Here is a 7,737-nt window from a genome sequence, read left to right as displayed (position 1 = left end):
ATGTCCCTTGCATTGGCAGGCGGATTCTTAACCACTGCACCACCAGGGAAGTCCCTATTTTTAGCTTTTTAAGGAACTTCCATACTGTTCTCCATAGTGGCTGTATCAATTTACATTCACACCAACAGTGCAAGAGGGTTCCCTTTTCTCCAAACCCTCTCCAGCATTTATTGCTTGTAGATTTTTTGATGATGGCCATTCTGACTGGTGTGAGATGATACCTCATTGTAGTTTTGATTTGCATTGCTCTAATGATTAGTGATGTTGAGCATCTTTTCGTATGTTTCTTGCCCATCTGTATGTCTTCTTTGGAGAAATGTCTATTTAGGTCTTCTGCCCATTTTTGGATTGGGTTGTTTGTGTTTCTGATATTGAGCTGCATGGTCTGCTTGTATATTTTGGAGATTAATCCTTTGTCAGTTGCTTCGTTTGCAAATATTTTCTCCCATTTTGATAACTGTCTTTTCGTCTTGCTTATGGTTTCCTTTGCTGGTCAATAGCTTTTAAGTTTCATTACGTCTCATTTGTTTATTTTTGTTTTTATTTCCATTTCTCTAGGAGGTGGGTCAAAAAGGATCTTGCTGTGATTTATGTCATAGAGTGTTCTGCCTATGTTTTCCTCTAAGAGTTTGATAGTGTCTGGCCTTAAATTTAGGTCTTTAATCCATTTTGAGTTTATTTTTGTGTATGGTGTTAGGGAGTGTTCTAATTTCATTCTTTTACATGTAGCTGTCCAGTTTTCTCAGCACCACTTATTGAAGAGGCTGTCTTTTCTCCACTGTATATGCTTGCCTCCTTTATCAAAGATAAGTTGACCATATGTACATGGGTTATCTCTGGGCTTTCTATCCTGTTTCATTGGTCAATATTTCTGTTTTTATGCCAGTACCATACTGTCTTGATTACTGTACCTTTGTAGTATAGTCTGAAGTCAGGGCACCTGATCCTCCAGCTCTGTTTTTCTTTCTCAAGATTGTTTTCACTATTCGGGGTCTTTTGTGTTTCCATACAAATTGTGAAATTTTTTGTTCTAGTTCTGTGAAAAATGCCGTTACTAGTTTGATAAGGATTGCACTGAATCTGTAGATTGCTTTGGGTAGTATACTCATTTTCACCATGTTGATTCATCCAATCCAAGAACATGGTATATCTCTCCAACTGTTGGTATCATCTTTAATTTCTTTCATCAGTGTCTTATATTTTTCTGCATACAGGTCTTTTGTCTCCTTAGGTAGGTTTATTCCTAGGTATTTTATTCTTTTTGTTGCAATGGTAAATGGGAGTGTTTCCTCAATTTCTCTTTCAGATTTTTCATCATTAGTGTATAGGAATGCAAGAGATTCTGTGCATTAATTTTGTATCCTGCTACTTTACCAAATTCATTGATTAGCTCTAGGAGTTTTCTGGTAGCATCTTTAGGATTCTCTATGTATAGTATCATGTCATCTGAAAGCAGTGACAGTTTTTTTTTTTTTTTTTTTTTTTGCTGTGACCGTTTTACTTCTTCTTTTCCGATCTGGATTCCTTTTATTTCTTTTTCTTCTCTGATTGCTGTGGCTAAAACTTCCAAAACTATGTTGAATAAGAGTGGTGAGAGTGGGCAACCTTATCTTGTTCCTGATCTTAGTGGAAATGGTTTCAGTTTTTCACCATTGAGAATGATGTTGGCTGTGGGTTTGTCATATATGGCCTTTATTATGTTGAGGTAAGTTCCTTCTATGCCTACTTTCTGGAGAGTTTTTATCATAAATGGGTGTTGAATTTTGTTGAAAGCTTTTTCTGAATCTATTGAGATGATCATATGGTTTTTCTCCTTCAATTTGTTAATATGGTGTATCACATTGATTGATTTGTGTATACTGAAGAATCCTTGCATTCCTGGGATAAACCCCACTTGATCATGGTGTATGATCCTTTTCATGTGCTGTTGGATTCTGTTTGCTAGTATTTTGTTAAGGATTTTTGCATCTATTTTCATCAGTGATATTGGCCTGTAGTTTTCTTTTTTTGTGACATTTTTCTCCGGTATTGGTATCAGGGTGATGGTGGCCTTGTAGAATGAGTTTGGGAGTGTTCCTCCTTCTACTATATTTTGGAAGAGTTTGAGAAGGATAGGCGTTAGCTCTTCTCTAAATGTTTGATAGAATTCTCTTGTGAAGCCACCTGGTCCTGGGCTTGTTTGTTGGAAGATTTTTAATCACAGATTCAGTTTCAGTGCTTGTGACTGGTCTGTTTATATTTTCTATTTCTTCCTGGTTCAGTCTCGGAAGGTTGTGCTTTTCTAAGAATTTGTCCATTTCTTCCAGGTTGTCCATTTTATTGGCATATAGTTATTTGTAGTATTCTCTCATGATCCTTTGTATTTCTGCAGTGTCAGTTGTTACTTCTTTTTCATTTCTAATTCTGTTGATTTGAGTCTTCTCCCTTTTTTTCTTGATGAGTGTCACTAATGGTTTATCAATTATGTTTATCTTCTCAAAGAACTAGCTTTTTGTTTTATTGATCTTTGCTATTGTTTCCTTCATTTCTTTTACATTTATTTCTGATCTGATCTTTATGACTTCTTTCCTTCTGCTAAATTTGGGGGTTTTTTGTTCTTCTCTCTCTAACTGCTTTAGGTGTAAGGTTAGGTTGTTTATTTGAGATGTTTCTTGTTTCTTGATGGTGGATTGTATTGGTTTAAACTTCCCTCTTAGAACTGCTTTTGTTGCATCCCATAGGTTTTGGGTCATCGTGTTTTCATTGTCATTTATTTCTAGGTATTTTTTGATTTCCTCTTTGATTTCTTCAGTGATCTCTTGGTTATTTAGTAGCGTATTGTTTAGCCTCCATGTGTTTGTATTTTTTACACTTTTTTTCCTGTAATTGATATCTAGTCTCATAGCATCGTGGTCGGAAAAGATACTTGATACGATTTCAATTTTCTTAAATTTACCAAGGCTTGATTTGTGACCCAAGATATGGTCTATCCTGGAGAATGTTCCATGAGCACTTGAGAAGAAAGTGTATTCTGTTGTTTTTGGATGGAATGTCCTATAAATATCAATTAAGTCCGTCTTGTTTAATGCGTCATTTAAAGCTTGTGTTTCCTTATTTATATTCATTTTGGATGATCTGTCCATTGGTGAAAGTGGGGTGTTAAAGTCCCCTACTACGATTGTATTACTGTCGATTTCCCCTTTTATGGCTGTTAGCATTTGCCTTACGTATTGAGGTACTCCTATGTTGGGTGCATAAATATTTACAAGTGTTATATCTTCTACTTGGATTGATCCCTTGATCATTATGTAGTGTCCTTCTTTGTCTCTTGTAATAGTCTTTATTTTAAAGTCTATTTTGTGTGATATGAGAATTACTACTCCAGGTTTCTTTTGATTTCCATTTGCATGGAATATCTTTTTCCAACCCCTCACTTTCAGTCTGTATGTGTCCCTAGGTCTGAAGTGGGTTCCTTGCAGACAGCATATATACGGGTCTTCTTTTTGTATCCATTCAGCCAGTCTATGTATTTTGGTTGGAGCATTTAATCCATTTACATTTAAGGTAGTTATCAATATTTATGTTCCTATAACCATTTTCTTAATTGTTCTGGGTTTGTTTTCATAGGTCTTTTCCTTCCCTTGTGTTTCCTGCCTAGAGAAGTTCCTTTAGCATTTGCTGTAAAGCTGGTTTGGTGGTGCTGAATTCTCTTAGCTTTTGCTTGTCTGTAAAGATTTTAATTTCTCTGTTGAATCTGAATGAGATCCTTGCTGGGTAGAGTAATCTTGGTTGTAGGTTTTTCCCTTTCATCACTTTAAATATGTCCTGCCACTCCGTTCTAGCTTGCAGAGTTTCTGCTGATAGGTCAGCTGTTAATGTTATGGGGATTCCCTTGTATGTTATTTGTTGCTTTTCCTTTGCTGCTTTTAATATTTTTTCTTTGTATTTAGTTTTTGATAGTTTGATTAATATGTGTCTCGGCATGTTTCTCTTTGGGTTTATCCTGTGTGGGACTCTCTGTGCTTCCTGGCCTTGATTTGACTCTTTCCTTTCCCATGTTAGGGAAGTTTTTGACTGTAATCTCTTCAAATATTTTCTCAGACCTTTTTTCTCTTCTTCTTCTGGCACCCCTATAATTCAAACGTTGGTGCGTTTAATGTTGTCCCAGAAGTCTCTGAGACTGTCTTCAATTCTCCTCATTCTTTTTCTTTGTTCTGCAACCTGGTAGTATTTCCACCATTTTATCTTTCAACTCACTTATCTGTTCTTCTGCCTCAGTTTTTATGTTACTGATTCCTTCTAGGGTATTTTTAATTTCAGTTATTGTGTTGTTCATCACTCTTTGTTTGCTCTGTCGTTCTTCTAGATCCTTGTTAAATGTTTCTTTTGTTTTCTCCATTCTGTTTCCAAGATTTTGGATCATCTGTACTCTCATTACTCTGAATTCTTTTTCAGGTAGGTTGCCTATTTCGTCTTCATTTATTTGGTCTTGTAGGGTTTTACCTTGCTCCTTCATCTGTAACATATTCTTTTGTCGTTTCTTTTCTTGTTTTTTTTTTGATGGGTGGGGCTGTATTCCTGCCTTACTGCTTGTTTGGCCTGAGGCGTCCAGCACTGGAGTCTGCAGACAGTTGGGTAGGCCAGGTCTTGGTGCTGAGATTAGGACCTCCGGGAGGCCTCACTCCAATTAATACTCCCTGGGGTCTGAGGTTCTCTGTTAGTACAGCAGTTTGGACTCGGATCTCCCATGACAGGAGCTCGGGCCCGACCTCTGGCCTGGGAACCAAGATCCTGCAAGCTGCGTGATGTGGCAGGAAAAAAAAAAAAAAAGAAAGGAAGAAAGAAAGAAAGAAAGAATGAGAAAGAAAGCAGTACAATATCAAAGAATAAAAAACAAAATAAAATTAGAAAGATAAAAAATATATTAGAAAAAATAAAAATATAATTGAAAGAACTGTAACAAGGTAAAATAGAACCACAACAGAAAAAAGAAGAAAAAAAGGGGTGGGGGGGTGGGGGAACAAGCCAAAAGGAGAGAACAATAACAAAGTATGAAGGATAAAATTAGAAAAATAAAAGATTTATTAGGAAAAATAAAAATATAAATGAATCAACAACAATGAATCAACAAGGTAAAACAGAACCCCAATCTAAAAGAGGAAAAAAGAAAAAAAAGAAAGCCTTGGCTATGGGGGCAGAATTTAAGTGGGGGTGGAATTTAGGCAGGGGTGTGGTTTAGGGTGGGGCATGACCTATGCAGGTGGGGCGGTGACGTTTGAGCGTGGGGCAGGGCCTAGGCTCAGGACCCAGGCAGCAGGAAAAGGCCTTGGGTGTGAGGCCTAGGCGGGGCTATGCTCAAGTGTGGGGCAGTGCCTCTGCTTAGGACCTGCGCAAAAGGGGAGAGGCAGCACGTGGAAAGGAGGGCCTCTGGGGTGTGGAGTTCCAGAGTTTGGAGGTAGGTCCCTGAATGAGGGTGTGTGGGTGGTGTTTAGGCCCAGTGTGTTGGAGGGAGTCTCCAAGTGTAGAGGTGGGGCCCTGGGTGGGGGTGTAGAGGTGGGGCTTGGGCTCTGCGCGGCAGGAGGGAGGCTCCGAGGATTAGGCCCAGGAGCCCAACAAGCTCCCTGGTGCCTAAGTGGACACGGAAAGCACTGGGTGCATTCCCTGCCATTCCTCCTCGCCCCCACCCCCCACACCGTCTCCCCCAGGGTCTCCCCCGTCCCCCCTGGACCCCTAACCATGGGTGGGTCCCACTGGGTGTAGGAACTCCTCCCCTCCCCCAGCCCCCCTTCAGGGTGCCGGTCCCATAGGTCTGGCCTTTGCTTTTGCTCCCCCTTCCCTCCCTCCCACTCCCGCAGGACCTGCCCAGCTGGTGGGGGCCTCAGTGGGCAGAGGATCAGGCCCAGGATCTCAGCAGTCTCCCGGGGGCCCAAGTGGGCAGGGGAAACCTGGCCACACTCCCTTTTGATCCTCTGTCCTCCCAGCGGTTCCCCAATTTCCCCCTTCAGGCATGGGATCCCTTCCCCTCCCCCAGCCACCCCTCAGGGCGCCAGTCCCGTCCCGCCTCAACTTTTCCTCCTCCTTCACTCCCCCCACACCTCACATCCTACCCAGTCACTGGTGGTTCCTCCCGTTCCCTTAGGTGTCTGTGGTCCCCCCACCAGTGCCTGGTAGGTGCCCTAGTTGTGCAGAGATGCAAATTCCATGTCCTCCTAGTCTGCCATCTTGACTCCACCTTCTTGTTTCTTAATATATATTACAGATATATCATTAAAGTTTTCAGTTTTAATTTGAAGTATTAGGGTTCACATCTTAGTTTGGTTATTCAAATTTATCTCTGTGATCCTGGGAAAGTTAAGCAAACTCTCTAAGTTTCTGTTTTCTCATCCAAAACTGGAAATGACAGTGCCCAACCTACTGGATTGTTATAAGGATAAGATGAAATCATATCTTTAGAGCAGAGCAACTGGTCCACAGTAAGCAACCAATAAACACAAGCTAATTCCTTTAACATTATCATTATTCTCATCTTCATTAATGTTAATATAAATAAGGAAGAGTGACTGGACTTTCCACCCTCTCAGTCTCACTTTCACTGTCTTCATCCATCAGCACTAATGCTAGCTCAATAATAGGGAAAGAGGTAATTACAGGAAAAACCCCAATGAGAAAGCCAATCTCAAGGTTCTGTATCTTCTCACACAAAAAAAAGAGCTGTCCTTTCTGATGGTAAACTTGGAGAATGGGGTGTTACTTTTATGAAGAAAAATAGTATTTGCTTATCAATTTTTAGAATTTTATTTAAATTTTATAGAAAATTTTACACAACAGAAAAATAATTATTAAACATAAAAATTACCTACACTCTTGAAGCACACTGTTAGTTCACAACCTCAGGAGTTCCCCAGGTGAACTCTAAAACTGGGCCCCAGTCATAGAGGGCAAGGAGAGACCAAAGAAAGGGGCAGACCACTCCCAACTGGTAGGTGTCAGGTGTCAGGTTTAATAAGCAAGGAAAGGTATAGATGAGGCTTGTTTTGGGCAGCCACACAATTATTAGCAGATCTCCACACCTGCCCACCAGAATCTTAAAAGTTTATCTAGAGGCCTTAATTGGGTTCAGTCCAGATGGTCTCAACAATACTTTATTCTCTTAAGGCTGTGTCCTTGGAATAGTTCCCAATGGGGGAACAGTAGGCACAGCTTACATTTCAAGGACAGGGGTGGGGGTGAGGAGCCTCCCATTGCTTGGGTCCAACTGGAGAGTCAACCAGCCCTCACGTCCTCTTTATGACCTCCTCCAACACACATTTTGTGTCATACCTTATATTATGCTTATTTACAATAGACTATGACTCTCCCAAGTTCAGGAATTCTTAGAATTTATTCACTCAATTGCAGTTACTCTATAAATTTGGTACCATTTAAATTCTTCCTGTGAATAATAGATCTCTGAGACACATGTTCACTTTTGGAGGAATCTTGGGCAACCTTCAGAAAAGCCACAGTGAATTAAATGTTACCTTAGTGGACAATAAAAAGGAATCTTTCAGCTGAAGTATTCTGACAGCAGCATATTCTGGCTGACCAGGCCATTTCAAACGTGTGTCTGACCATTATTTTAAATTAGAAGATATACCACTGTCAAACCATAGCATCCAAGAATCAAAAGTGACATAGGAATGTCAAAGGAAAAACCATGGACAATTTTATCAGATCTTCTCATCCAGTGTCATAATGCAATGGTATGCTGTAAATTAT

At 40.0% G+C, this 7,737-nt stretch overlaps 1 long non-coding RNA gene across 2 annotated transcripts in view; it reads left to right on the top strand.

Moving 5' to 3' along the window:
• LOC309627655 overlaps positions 1-7,737 on the top strand; it is a 150,794-nt gene that overhangs the window by 21,510 nt on the left and 121,547 nt on the right. For both annotated transcript variants that reach the window (XR_014243899.1, XR_014243900.1), the window contains exon 2: positions 52-5,434. This is a non-coding gene — a long non-coding RNA (uncharacterized lncRNA). The remainder of the gene's footprint in view (positions 1-51; positions 5,435-7,737) is intronic.

This window comes from Balaenoptera borealis (genome assembly GCF_965194805.1).
Source record: "Balaenoptera borealis genome assembly, chromosome: 4".
Taxonomy (NCBI): Eukaryota; Metazoa; Chordata; class Mammalia; order Artiodactyla; family Balaenopteridae; genus Balaenoptera; species Balaenoptera borealis.
The sequence above is the reverse complement of the archived record's forward strand: the minus strand, read 5'-3'. Positions and strand labels throughout refer to the sequence as shown.